Source organism: Peromyscus californicus, unplaced genomic scaffold (genome assembly GCF_007827085.1).
Source record: "Peromyscus californicus insignis strain IS unplaced genomic scaffold, ASM782708v3 Scaffold_22__1_contigs__length_63687245, whole genome shotgun sequence".
Taxonomy (NCBI): Eukaryota; Metazoa; Chordata; class Mammalia; order Rodentia; family Cricetidae; genus Peromyscus; species Peromyscus californicus.
This window is the reverse complement of record NW_026294525.1, coordinates 33854522-33870170: the sequence shown is the minus strand read 5'-3', so window position 1 is coordinate 33870170 and position 15649 is coordinate 33854522.

The following is a 15649-nucleotide window of genomic DNA, read 5'->3' as shown; positions in this document are numbered from 1 at the left end:
TTCATGCAACAGTGGCACAAAACTTGTGGGAGCAACCAACCAATATCTGACTGGAATTAAGGCCCACTTCATGAGTTGGAACCCATGCCCAATACTTACTGGGTGGCCAAGAACCTGAGACTAAAAAGGCCAAGGAACTAGGGCAAAACCAAATACTGCTGTTCTGCTAAAGGAATGTAGCAATAAAATGTATCTTACGGACATTCTCCTATATTCATAGACCAGTGTCTTGCTCAGCTATCATCAGAGAAGCTTCCTCCTGCAGTAGATGGAGACAAATACAGAGACCCATAGACTGATAATATGCAAAGAGCAAAACATGTTGAAACACTCTGTCTCCATCAAATCCCTCCCCTCTGGACCAAGGGAGCTCTCCAGAAAAGAAGGCAGAGAGAGATTAAGACCCAAAGTGTATGGAGGACACCAAGGAAACAAGTCCTTCTAAGCACAACAGGACTCATGGACATATGAACTCAGAGACTGCGGCAGCATGAACAGGGCCTGTACATGTCTTCACCAGATGGGATCACAGACCTGAGAGAAGTAGACACAAGTCTCCAACCCTAACCCAGAAGCCATCTCCAATTGATAACCACTCACAAATTAAAATTTAGTTCTTCATTAGAATCTCACTGTGGATACAAACCACACTTAAGGGAAGGCCCTATGCCCAGCAGTAGATGGCCAACACCAAATGAACTGAAATGGCATCTTCCAAGTTCTTTGTCTCATAATGTGTCTTAGTTATTGTTCTTCTGTTGTGAAGAGACGCCATGACCATGACAACTCTTATAAAATGAAGCATTTAATTAGGGCTTGCTTACAATGTCAGAGGTTTAGTCCATTATCCTCAAGGTGGGGAGCATGGCAGCATGCAGGCAGACATGGTAGCTGAGAGTTCTATATCCAGATCCACAGGCAGCAGGAAGAGAGAGACACTGGACCTGGCTTGAGTTTTTGAAACCTCAAAGCCCACCCCTAATGATACACTTCCTGCAACAAGGCTATACATACTCCAACAGGGCCACACCTCCTGATCCCTATCAAGTAGCACCACTTTCTAATGACCTAGCTTTTAAATATATGAGCCTATGGAGGCCATTGCTATTCAAACCACTACATCATGTTTTGTCAGGACTTTAAATTTTTTTTTTTTTTTTTTTTTTTTACCTTACAGGTCTGTTGAGTATATACTATGGCCTCCAATTTTGTGTTTTCATGGGATTCCTGTGTGTGTAAACACGTATGTCTCTGTATCTATCTACGTTTCTTGTGCTTTTTCTTTGACGGTTTTTCTTTTGTTTGTTTTGTCCTATGCCAACTTGATTTATCTTATTTTATTTTGGTTTCACTCATTGGATAGCTGTTGCTTTTCTAAGGAGAAACAGAAAGGGTGTGGATCCAGATTGGAGGAGAAGTGGGGAGGAGCTTTGGAGGAGTTATGGAATGGGAAACTGTGGTGATATATTGTGCGCCCTAATAAAATTTTCCTGGAGATCAGAGGACAGAACAAGCATGAAACATAGATACCAGGCAGTGGTGGCACACACCTTTAATCCCAGCACTTGGGAGGCAGAGATCTGCCTGGATCTCTGTGAGTTCAAAGCCACCTTGAACTACATGAGATTGACTCAGACTAGGAGACAAAACAGAGCCAGACATTGATGGCACACATCTTTAATCCCAGCACTTGGCAGTCACACGCCTTTCATCCCAGCACTTGAGATCTTATGCCTTTGCTTGGGAAGCACACATGCCTTTAATCCCAGCACTAAGAAGGAAGTAATGGCTGAGCAGAGAAAGGTATATAAGGCGTGAGGAGGCAGGAACTAGAGGCTTTTCAGGCTGAGGAGTCCTAGAGGTAAGACGTGGCAGTGGCTTGTTCCTTTGTCTCTCTGATCTTTTACAAATTTTATTAGGGTACACAATATATCACCACAGGAAACCATAGTCAGAATATGTTGTATGAAAAAAGGTCCATATTTGATAAAAGAAAAATAGAAGAAAAAAAGAAATTAGAAAATCACCCCCTGATCAAAGGCACTGTTTCTCACACTAGGCTTAGATAATGATTCGTGTTTCTGTGAGATCTGGAAAAAGATACCCTTGGATCTGCTCATTGCTGTCATTTATGCTTCCTAGTGCAGGTCTCATGTGCTCACCACTGTGTGACAGCCCTGATGAGAAGAATCTCCCACATATAGCATTGGGGTCAGATTGTTCTCTCTCTCTCTCTCTCTCTCTCTCTCTCTCTCTCTCTCTCTCTCTCTCTCTCTCTCTTCCTTTACTCCATTCCTTCCATACTATTCTTTTTTTTTTTTTTAAGATTTATTTATTATGTATACAGCACGTATGACTGCAGGCCAGAAGAGGGCACCAGATCTCATTGCAGGTGGTTTTGAGCCACCATGTGGTTGCTGGGAATTGAACTCAGGACCGCTGGAAGAGCAGCCAGTGCTCTTAACCTCTGAGCCATCTCTCCAGCCCCCTTCCATACTATTCTTGCAAAGAAACCTGTTTTTTTTTTAAATCTAAGACACCTTTAGTGCATCTGTGACCTTCGACAGTAGTGAGACCCTAAAATACTGTGACAGTAGAGTGCAGTGCCTCGCACGTACATAGGGTACATCAGCCTGCCTGAGAATCAGTGTCCTTCACATATTCTTGCGTCCTCTGGTGCCCATGTAGAAGTATATACTCAGTAGCTCTGAAGTGTGGGGCAAAGTTTGGCCTGCTGTTCTCTGCAACACACTTTGAGAAGAAAGACTCTTAAATATGGGGAGGGAAATATGGATGTTTTCTACAAAGGGCTCAGTTATCTACCCCTCAACCTTTGGGGACTACAGTTTTTGTCATAGCTATAACTCTGCTATAGTAGCATGGATGTCCACCACATGGTGATTAAAGAAGCAGACCTGTGTTTCAATAAGACCTCACTTATGGCTATTTTTTCAACCATTTAAAAATTAAGTAATGATAAATAGATTTCAGGCCGTTTGAAAGTATGTATTACATATTGGACTCATATACCATATGCTATCCTCAAAAGTTGCCATTGGTTTTCTTTGCCCAGGATGTATTGCACATTCTCATAAATACACCTTCACCTAGGGGAAATGGTGGAAAGACAAAGTCCCGCTCCCCATTTCTCACAGTCATTATGTAGCTACAAATCATGATATCCCAACCAAATGGTAGTCGCATGACTGAAGGTAGGCCATTCATGTACTCTCTCGGGCATCTGTTTTTGGAAGGATATAACCTAAGGATCATGGTGTCAGTTCCTCCTATGATGGTATTTATCATTTCTGCTACCTAGCCAGTAGATGATTGAGATTATCTCTTCCCAGAGAATTATTTCCCATTGGCAATTTGCACACACCTTACATTTTGTATCTTTAACCTATGCCACCACCAGCTTCAAGTGGGTACTCTTTGACAGCTCCATGAACACGGATCTGGGCCCATTATTTTTCCCCACTAGTACAATGTAAAACTATCACAATAGAAGATGATAATATGGCATTGTGATAGATAAGGCTTTGACTTCCTGGGCCTGATGAGGCAGCTTGTCAAGCTCTGGCCGTCTAGAGAGTTTCCCCCAGGTCATGGCTCCTGAAGTACGCCCAGCTGCTCCCATATAAGGCTTCAGCAACATGCTTCAGCCAGCAGCACTCAGTAGCCAGCAGCGGCCCCTAGAACGCATCTCAGGCGATCTTGTCACAGGATAGTCTAGTGAGACACTGGGAACCACTGTCCTCAGAAGTCTCTCCTCGGGAGATTTGTAGCAAGTTCTACTGAAATGGCCTCGCGATGAGTCCTAGGCTCCAGTCAACCACGCCTGGCCCATTCCACCCAGCCGTCTGGCTGTGGAGCGCTGCCTCGCCCATGTCCACACCACAAAACAGTACTCACCCAATCAGGTATTTCTGTATTCTTTAGAGTGCTCTTCTTACTGCCAATCCCTCATGATGATGCTAATCCTCTAACGGAATAGCTGTGTATGTCGGGGTGCACACGCACATTCGGGTGTGTGAACATGGTGACACACACACCACGCCACACCTGTGGAGTCCAGAGAGCAGCTTTGGCTGTTGGTCTTCACCTCTGACTCTGCTTGAGACACGGTCTCTGTTGTTCTTCCATCGCTAACACCAGGCTACCTGGCCTGTAATCTTACGGATATTCGCCTGTCTGCCTCATCTCTCTGCAGGAGGGTTTTCACACGGGTTCTAGGGATTTGAACTTGGCTCCTCACCCTGGCACAGCAAGCTCCTTAATCCACTGACAATCTCCTCAGTCCTACAATTAACAGTTTTTCATATTGAATTTTCCTTACTCACATAACTATGTTAGTTTCCATATCTTATTTCAGTTCAGACTTACATAACCATATTTACGTCCCCCAGTGACTGTACTAATTCCTTCTTTCGAACCAGCCACGTGAGAGAAATCAACATTCTACATTAGAAGGTGTTTAATATTTGCCCAGCAACTGGGTTGAAACTCTGGATTCTCAAATCTTTAAAATAGCTTCTAGAGCTGGAGAGATGGCTCAGCAGTTAAGAGCACTGGCTTCTCTTCCAGGTTCAATTCCCAGCACCCACATGGTAACTTACAACTGTCTGTAACTCCGGTTCCGGGGACCCAACACCCTCATACAGACATACATGCAAGAAAAACAGCAATGCACATAAAATAGTTTCTATTTTTCACCAGGCTCCCATTATCCTAACATAGTGTCTACACCATGTTTTGGTTTAGCAACCAGATGCCTGGCTCCTCTGGGCATTAATTGATTGTTCCCTGGACACACAAAGTGCCTTGAAACAATAAGCTACTTTCTCCATAAGTGAAAAGTTCTGAGCCCAGATCTGCGTCCACGTGACACTTAGATTCCTATGACCTACACTTTAAAAACCCATTCACCTACTTTTAGCCTTTTCTCCTACATCTTTTAAAAAGCACACTCTCTCTATATATGTGTGTGGATATATGTGTGTGTGCTCATATGTATCTCTATGAATATAGACATACATATTTTATTAATACTTCTAGAACCACTTAAGAGGAAGAGAACCACTTAAGAGGAAAAGGAATATGTCATACCCATTTTCAGGTAGACATTTCAGCACACAGAGCTTCTGAACCAGAGCAATGTTTCATCTTATAATAGTGCAGTTAGTTTATTTACAAATGACAGGAAATTTAACATAATGTTGTTATGTAGTACAAGTCAACATTTAAACTCTCCCATTTCCCCCTAATCCAGGCTCTCTTAAGAACAGAACTACATTTAATTATGTTGCTTTCATTTCCCTTAATCTGGAGGAGTTTCTCAGCCTCATGTGCTCCATGACTGTAATATTTTTGGATAATATGGTGGGGCTGTTTTAGTGTTCTTCAACTTGAATATGTCCAATAACTCTTTATTAGCAGAGGCAGATTACCCAGTTTTTTGGCAGATATATTGAAGAAATGATACTATATGCTTTCCGGAGCTTTTTGCATCATAAGGGATGTGAATGTCAATGTGTGTTGGGATTGATGATGTTGACTTTGAACTCTTATTTAAGGGAGTGTTTGTCAGTTTATCTCTGGAAAGTCATTTCCTTCCTTTGAATTAATAAAGCATATGTGGGGAAATATTTTAGTAGTATATATTTATTCTTCCCGTCCTCAACATCATCTTTATCTCTCCCGTCCCCCACGATGTGAACTCTGGTTCCTAAGAAAATCAATGTATTTACTCACTTGCTCTATTCTTCAACACAAGCAATACAATATCAGAAACATCACCTTAATGCCACTTGTGGCAAGCCGCTAGTTACCAAGTGAAGTTCAAGACTTCTTTGGTTCTTTATTCCCACCTCTCTATCCTATTGAAAATATAGAGCATTGTATCCAAAGTTTATTAAGTTATCTTTTGTATTTTGTTTTGATGCACATTTAAATTTGAATTTTTTTTCCTCCTACAAATAGTATTGTAATCATATAATCACTTCTAACTTCACACCTTTTGGTTAATTATGTTTCACAGAAATCTTGTGAGATTCATAGAGATCTAATTGTTCTTTTTAGCCTCACAATTTCCATTGCTATTGTGTGGGTGTGTAATAGTGTGTTCAACCATCTCCCATATGGGGACATTTACCTCATTTCAATATTTTCCAAATAAGATAATGTAACAAATATTACATGTATAAATCTTTAGGTTTTATGTATATCTTCAGGATAAATTCCTGAAATGATACTTCTGTATTAAAGCACAAATGCATAAGGAGTTTTTAAGGTGTAGCTGAGGCTTCTATTATCAAGTTAGAACTATACTGAATTCTCATGAGCGATGTATGAACATCTTAGGCCAACATGTGAGGCAAGATTTTCCCCATACTTGAAAGATCTAGTCTATAGAATATGGGAAGAAAGGAAGGAAGGAAGGAAGGGAGGGAGGGAGGGAAGAAGGAAGGCATTTTTTTTGTGTGTGATGGTTTCAACCATTAATTTCCACTGTACGTAATGTGAAATAAGAAAACTACCAAAAAAATTCAGAAACAGATTGTATTTATTGAGACATAAATGTGACATTTCAAACCTGAGTGAAAAGCATACATTTTCCCGCAAATGTTGATAGGCAAATGGTTCGCTGTTTTCTATAAGAAAAGGTGGGACCTCAGATAGCAACTATAGAATAGAGCAAATGAACTCATGACAGAAATAACTGAAGAGCCTAGACAAAGCTAGGAGATACCTTCTTTAAAATAAAGCCAAAGACTGGAAGTGGCAGGGCATGCCATTCCTGGAATCCCAGCACCTGGAAGGCAGGATTGGGGAGGGGCTCATGATGTCCTACCCCTAACTGAGAAGCTATTGAGAGCCAATTCTCTTCAGGAATGCAGCCCCTAAGAGGTTACTCAAAAAGACAGCTGACTGCCGGGGCAGTGGTGGCACACACCTTTAATCCCAGCACTTGGGAGGCAGAGGCAGGTGGATCTTTGTGAGTTTGAGTCCAGCCTGGGCTACAGAATGAGTTCCAGGAAAGGCACAAAGCTACACAGAGAAACCCTGTCTCGAAACCGCCTCCCCCCCAAAAAATAGTGAACTTCAAACTCCAGCCTTGCAAAAGTACATTCACATTGAAGGAAAGTCATGTCATTCCGAAGGATGAAGAGTGACAGACGTTATAACCATGTCAGAAAATATAAAAGGATTTAAAATTTTTTAATCCTTTTAAATAACAAACTAGTTGACACAAAAATAAGAAGGGATTATGCAGTTTCTAAAATAGGCAAAATCTAACTATATAGTAAAATCTAACTGTATAGTAATAATAATAGTAAAATACATACACGTAGCATTCAAGATGCTAAAGCAGCTGATCATATATTCAAGGGTATTGTTGATTAGACAGCAAAATTCTTAAAAAAAAGAAGAAGAAAAGAAAAAGAAACACAAAGCAAGCTGAAAAGAATAAGTAAACTTCAGCTGTGTGTGTAAGGCTGGAAATCCACAGAGCTCCATCTGAAAGGGCAGACAAGAACAAATGAGAATGGATTCTTACTCTCTCATCTCAAAACTGAAAGATCAAGCATTCAAGAGCAGCCTTAGTGACAGTAGTGAAATTTGATAATTAGATACAATGAACAAATTCTGTGAAAGATACAAAGTATCAAATCTTGTTCAAGAGTAATCACGTACAAAGAATACGGAAGGCTGTTTTCAACAGACTCACCCCACTTGGGTATTTAGAAAGCACTGTATCAAACCCGGCACAAAACAACGGTCTTTTCCAGAGTGCATGGGACACTTGCCACATCCTCAGCCCCACATGTAGCCATTGGGCATTTAAATAGATTGAAGACATATCCACCCTTCCCACTCCCCTTATTAGTTAGAGGTTTTGCTTTCTGCTGCTTCAGTTACCCACAACCAACCATGGTCTAAAGATAGCAAAGGGAAAATTACAGAAGTCAGCAATCCGTAAATTTTTAAATCACGTACTGTTCTGAGTGCTGTGATAAAACATCCCGCTACCCTGCTCCATCTGCCTGAATATGAAGCGTCCTCAGTCCAGGGTGTCCGCACCGTATATGCTACGTATTTGTTGGTCAGTAAGTGGTTATCTTGGCTTCCAGATGAACTGTCATGGTACCACAATTCTTGTATTCAAGCAATCCTCATTTTACTTAATAAGGGTTCAGAAGTGTGAGAATAGCAAGACCGGCAATTCAGACATGCCTGAGAATCCAGAGTGTTGCTTCAAAGCAAAAAGGTGAGTGTTCTCAACTTACTAAGCATTGTATGCTAAGGTTGCCGAGCTCTATAGTGAGTTTAAATTGTCTTCATATTCAGCTGTGAATAAAAAAGGGAAATTTGTGCTGGTTTTGCCAGCGGTCATGGCCACAGAGCTTGATACGCATTTAAGGCAAAGCAGTGTGATAGAGTCCAACACTGTCTGTGGACTCAGGCAGCTACTTGCCGAGAACCCTTAACAAAATTAAAGAAGATAAAATGTTATTTGCAGTAGCCATGGCAGTACAGACCTATGATCCCAGCACTTGGGAGGTGGAGACAGGAGGATCAGGCGTCCAAGACCCCTTTAGCTACGTGGTAAAAATTTGGTAATTAAATAAGATGAAACAATTCCACGAAAGATAGAAGGTACCAACTATATAGAGAGGAGCTGGGCATAGTGGTGTACGCCTTTCTTTGCAGCAATAGGGAGCAGGGGCAGGTGGGTCTCCAGGAGTCAGAAGGCAGCCTTGACTATGTAGTGAGATCCTGTCTCAGTAAGTAGGTAGGTAAGTAAGTAAGTAAGAAAGTAGGTAAGTAAGTAAGTAAGTAAGTAGGTAGGTAAGTAGGTAGGTAGGTAAGTAAGTAAGTAAGTAAGCAAAGGGAATGCGAGGAGAGATTAGTGTTTGAAGCTGTTGTTACACAAGAAGCAAGTGTGAGAATTAGAGTTCTGAGTCTGGAGCCCATGTAAACAGCAAACAGGCTTGGTGGTTTGCCTGTAATTCCAGGACTGGGGATTACAGAGATGGGGTCCTGAGAGTGAGCTGGTTGCTAGACTCTGTAGCAGGGAACATAGGCATACCCAAGAGACCCCAATTAAAACAAGATGGAGAGAGGTCAGGGAAGACATCCAACATCAACCCAGGGCCTACACACACACACACACACACACACACACACTCACACACATGTGCATGCACACTCAGGAACACACCCAGGAACACCCACGGATGCAAACATGTGTGCATGCTGTACATACACATACATTAAAAAAAAGAAAAAGTAAAGAATAGATATTTTAAAAAGAACTGTATGTATGAACAAATTGGATACATAATTTTGAAATTTCCTCAAAAGAACTCTGGCTTCAGCAGCTGGGGCTACTGCAACTGCTGAAAAATATTCCCTAAGAACAATGAATTTAATAGAATTTAATGAATGGATGGCCTATTAAAGAAATGTGCAAAATCCCAGTTACTTGTAAATCAATTTGTGAACAGGTAATCTATGTACAAACATTAATCACAGGGAAATGAAAATATATCTGAAATGAGCAAAAAATGTAAATACAACTTACGTGATACAGCCAGGGCAATAGTGGGATCACTTTTAAATAATGGTGCTGGAAAGGAAAGCACTAATGTTAATTCCACCAAGAAGCTAGAAAAAAAAATGGATCATATAAAAAAAAAAAAAACTAACCTGCAGGAAGAGAAGACCAAAAAGAAGAGCAGAATGTCCATTAAATAGAAATGTCCAAACTACCAGAAAAATGAGTCAACTAAAGTACGGATGAAATTTGTAAACCGCTACCTAAGCTGAGCAAGAAAAAGAAATTCCATAAAAGTTGAGATTACTAAAACATAAATACCAGAAATAAAAGGAGAAATCACCACAAAACCAACATGTTTCAAAAAGAACCACAAAGAAATATTATGATTTAATTTGATAATTAGACAAAATTGAACAAATCCCGTAGAAAAGGCAAAGCAACAAATCTCTCAAGAGTAAACAGAAATCTAAGTAGCACTATACAGCTTCATATACTGAATGTGTGATTTAAATTTTTCCACGAAGTAATTCTGACTTAAATAGCTTTCCTGGTAAATTCTCTACAACTATAATAATGATGATGCCGTTCTAGAGAAACTCACTTAGAGAAAAGAAAAGGAAGGGACACATCCAATTCATATTGTAAGAGCAGCATTCTCCCAGTACCAAAGGAAAAATACTACCAGAAAAGGAGAGTACACATGAAAAACAAAATCTTCAATGAAATGTTAAAAAATAAGAAAACGATATTTATTAATAATAGATCATGACAAATTAGGACTTCTATCAGGGATGTAGGGCTGGTCAAAGTTTTGAACATTTACCAAAATAGGGGCTGGCGAGATGGCCCAGAGGGAAAGGCACTTGCTGCCAAGTTTGACAGTCTGAGTTGGATCTGTAGGGCCCACAGAATAGAAGGAGAAAACACTCCCATAAGTTGTTCACAGACCTCCACAGGCATACTGTAGTCACTGTGTGACAACCCCCCCAACAAATAATAAAATGTAACTAATTAGCCAAAATCAATTCATCAGATTAACATAAAAAGCAAAAACAAACAAACAAACAAAAACTCATCATGTAACCATCTCAAAAGACAGAAAAATATTCAATAAGATTCAAACCACCTCCAAAACTTGGCAAATTAGAAATAAGTGGAAATCTCTTTAAACCAATAAAGGTTTTCTATAAAAATGACCTGACCACATACCAAGCTGAAAGTGTTAGTCTCTCCCTTCTAAGATCAAAGACAAAGCAAGATTATGCTTTTTTCATAATTGTTATTCAATTCAATTAAACAGCTATTGTTATCCAGTAATACATTGCCAATGCAACTAGACAATAAAAATGCATACAACTTCGAAGGATGAAACTGTTTGAATATGTAAGCAATATAATTATTTATTCCAAAAGTGGTGAAGAAACTATAAGCCAAAAGAAATTATTACAATAATTTATTCTAATAATAAGAGTGTAGCAGGATACTGCACCACTATAATAAAATCAAGAAAATATGTTTCAGTAAGTGACATTGGAAAGTACAGTTTAAAGAATATTATTTAGACTAGGTGTGGTGGTACATGCCTTTAATCTTAGCACATGGGAGGTGGAGGCAGGGAGATAAGGGTTCAAAACCAGTGACAGCTACATGAGACTCTGTCCTCCCCACAAAAAAGGTTGAGAATATAGATCAATGCCTGTTAGAATACTAGCAATGACCAGCAAGTATGAGGCCCTGGGTTCAAATAGCAGTACTGTAAATAAATTGATCGATAAAATATTACAGTAGAAGAAATGTTAGAATACACCCAACAAAATAATGCAGAAATTCTATGTGCTAAAGAGGTAAATGAAAAAGATCTAAATATTTGGAAAGAAAGCAATATTAATGAACTGAAAAACCAAAACTCAGTCATCTCATATCAATCTATAGATTTAGTTTCAGAATAGGTGAAGATGTTCTAAAAACAGAATGTGGCAAGCTAAGCTAATCCCAAAATTTAATTAAAAGGTTGGGAATGTAGATTAGTGGATAAGACACCTAATAGCATGTATGCGGCCCTGGGGTCTGATCCTCAGTATCCAAAATCAATAAACAAATCAAAATTTAGATAGCAATGCAAATATGTCAAATAGCCTAAATGATTTTGAAAAAGAAAATTGGCAAGGTTTCATTTCATGACTCTATGATTTAGTAACTCCATTACTTGAAGTGAGAGGAAATGGTAGAAAAGTAGTTGTATGGATTAATGGAATGGGAGAGAGTATGTAGAAGAAAATCAACCATGTGCCATCCATCAGTGGATTCCCAAGCAAGTTCTCAGGGTGGCTCAGTGGAGAAGGAAGTCTTCTCAAGAAATAATACTGAAGAGAAGAAATATCCATGTGAAACTCAAAGTAAGGTTTCATCTCTACCTTGCTTTTCATACTGAAATAAACTTAAAATAAATCCCGGGACAGTCCAAACCATAATAGTACTGAAGGAACACATATATGAGTCCTTAAGATCTTGAGACAAAGATAGTATTCATAAGACAGAAAAACTCAATAACCAAAACCCGCAACTGGATGACTTAGACTTCACCGATGTTAAAACTTCCTCATCTCTGTATTGATATCAATAATAAAGGAGAGAGAGAGGGAGAGAGAGAGAGAGAGAGAGAGAGAGAGAGAGAGAGAGAGAGAGAGAGAGAGAGAGAGAGAGAAGAGAAGAGAAGAGAAGAGAAGAGAAGAGAAGAGAAGAGAAGAGAAGAGAAGAGAAGAGAAGAGAAGAGTTAAAATCAATCACCTGTGAGCACTGGAGATTAAAAGAAAAGCAAGCAAACCAGAAAGAGAAATCAGAATTGGAGAAGAATCCCCCAGAAAAACCCCAGTGTCATTCTCAATAAACGGATGGTTGCTGAGTATTTTAGTTACTTTTCTATTGCTGTTACAAAACATCATGAACAAGACAACTTATGAAAGAAAGCATTTAATTTGGGGGTCCATGGTTCCAGAAGATTAAAGTCCATAACCGTCCTATCAGGGAGCATGGTAGCAGGCAGGTAGGCATGCAGCTGGAGAAGATTCAAATAGGAATGGGCTTTTGAAATCTCAAAGCCTGCTGCCAGTGACACACCTTCCAGTCCTTCCCAAACAGCACCTTCCACTGGAGACCACACTTTCAAATAGAGGAACCCATAGTGACCATACTCAGGCAGGAAGAGAATGAAGAGGAGCCATGAAAGGGAGAGAGCTGGGGAAGGAAGACACCTAATTCTGTTCATGGACACTCAAAGAAGCGCTACCAGTCCCCCGACTCATGCTTTCATGACACAGACGCAAAGCAGCAAAACAAGAGCCCAGTGAAATCAATTGAGACACCACTCAAAGGAAGCAAGAAGACATCAGCATCTGACCCCACAGAGGTTAAATGCCTACTAAAAAAGAATGTTAGTACTCTCGGGATGGTAACAGAACCCCAAATCTATACATTCTGAGAGTCACAATGGCCAGGAAACAAACCTAAACTTTCACCGGAAAAATCAGCAGGGGGCATGATCCATCTTCAAGAGGAAAGACGATTAATAGATGGTGACCCTGGGGTTATTACAATATTGGAGTTATAATGCAAGATATTCATGGGTTTTGTAACTCTCACTGAGATGATGATGAGTGAAAGAAGGGCATTTGCATTATAGAAATAGATTACATTTTAAAAGGACATAAAATATTAGAGTTAAAGGTATATGGGGATTAGAGGTATGAAACAATGTTATAGCATGTAGCTAGCATTTCTGAAGCCCTAGGTCCAATTCCTGCATCCCAAAACATAAAAAATGTAGTGATATTTGCTCCATCCATGACTCTGGGTTATCTGCACCAAAAGAGGCGGTGCTTCCTGCCATTGTATATGACCTCTTATAAGGAATTGGAGAAGGGTCACATGCCCCTTCTCCCTGTTCCTGCCTGTGAGGTGGATTCACTCCCAGGCAGATCAGAGGACGACTTTAGCTGTCTACTCCATTCTGTATTCATGAGTGTATTTCCTCAATTTATACCTCAATAAATTCTGTTACCCATTTAATAGACTTACGTGGATTGACCGTAATTAAAAAAAAAAAAATGAACAAAAATCTCACTGGATGGTTCAAAAGCAGAGCACAGTTGGCAAAATAAAGAGTTAGTGGACTTTGATTTGGGTAAATAAGAAGGTTAAAAGAAAGAGAAAAAACAGATTTTTAAAAAAAAAAAGAAGAAAGAGGGGCCGAGGAGATAGATCAGTAGATGTAAGTACTTGCCATATGTGGCTCTTGAATGAGATGGAACCCATAGGCTCATCTGTTTGAATGCTTGGTCCCCAGTTGGTAGGATTGTTAGGAGTTGTGGCCTTCTTGGAGGAGGTGTGCCACTGGGGATGGACTTGGAGGCTTCAGAAGCCCATACCATTCTCTCACAGCTCTCTTTGCTTCTCTGTGCTTCTTGCTCGTAGACCAGGATGTAAGCTCTCAGCTACTGCACTAGTGTCACGCCTGACTGCCTCTGCTCGCAGTCGTGCTCCCTGATGACGGTCATGGACTCATACCCTGAAACGGTAAGGCCCCAATAAACTCTTTTGTTAGGTTGCCTTGGTCATGGCAGCTTGTCACAGCAATTGAAAAGTAACTAAGACACCACGCAAACATGAAAACCCGGATTAGAATCCTCAGAACATATGTAAGGCTGTATGCATAGCCTGAAAGTCCGGAATCTCAGAATTTCTACAGGAAGATAGGGGACCGAGACTGGAGGATCCATGGAAGTGCATGGACCAGCTAGCCTGGTGTACATTATGGAAAAAAAAAATAACAAAGAGGCCTTGTTGGAAACAAAATAAAAGTAGAGGACTGATACCCGAGGTGTCCCTGACCTCCATATGCACACACTCATATACATGAAGTGCACACACACGTAGAGATTTTTATTAAAAAAAAAAAAAAAAAAAAGATGGGATGGGAGATGGTTCAGTTGCCAAAGTGCTTGCAGCATGAGGACCTGAGTTGAAATCTCTAGCACCCAGGGACATGGTAGCATCCAACTACAATGCAGGGCTTGGGGATGGAGACGTGCAGCTAGTTTCGTTGAAATGGCAAGCTCCAGATTCAGCAAGAGACCCTTTCTAACAATAATAACAACAAAAGACAATCAGTGGAGAGGCCGCTGAGGAAGACACTCCAATGTCAAATCTGACCTCCACACTCCTCATGAGTAAGCGCACCTGCACACACAGGTGTGTACACACATACCATACACACAAATAATCCATGTTGAAAAAAAATGGAGCCCCGGGGCTCTGTGCAGAAATATTGAAAGTCTAATGTACATGTGCATGTAATTAGAATCTAAGAAGCTTATGAAAGATAGTTAGAAAAAAAACTTAAAGCAAATAATGATCAAAAACGTGAATTTTGTGAAGGACATAAATTAGCAGATCCAAGGAGCTTGGAGAATCCAAACAAGACGAAATTTAAAGAAAAACTATGTCTAGACATATGATAATCAAACTGATGAAAGGCCATTTTGTCCCGTCAGATATGGCCATTAAAATGACATATCCACACAGAACAGTGATGATTTACATGGCTACAGACCTGTCATCAGGAAGCCCTGGAACCAGATGACATGACCAACATCTTTAAAGTGATGAATAGTAAATTAATATCAGCCGAGTTTCTGTGACCAACAGAACACTCGGTATTTAAAATAAGACAGACTTTCAAATAAATAAAATGTAAAAAAATTCACTGCCATCAGTCCTGAACTGTAAAACATGCCATAAAAGACAGTTGGCAGGACCAAAGCCAGCAATGCTATAGAGAGAGTTTGAACTTAGGGATCCCAATAGCAAATATCAGAAATAATAAAGAGCAAACTAGAGGATTTCTCTTTCTTCTTGGATATTGTGGAATTTTTTTTTTAGTTCTTTCAAAAACGTTTTTATTCCACTTATTCATTGACTCATTTACCTCTCTCTCTCTCTCTCTCTCTCTCTCTCTCTCTCTCTCTCTCTCTCTCTCTCTCTCTGTGTGTGTGTGTGTGTGTGTGTGTGTGTGTGTGTGTGTGTGTG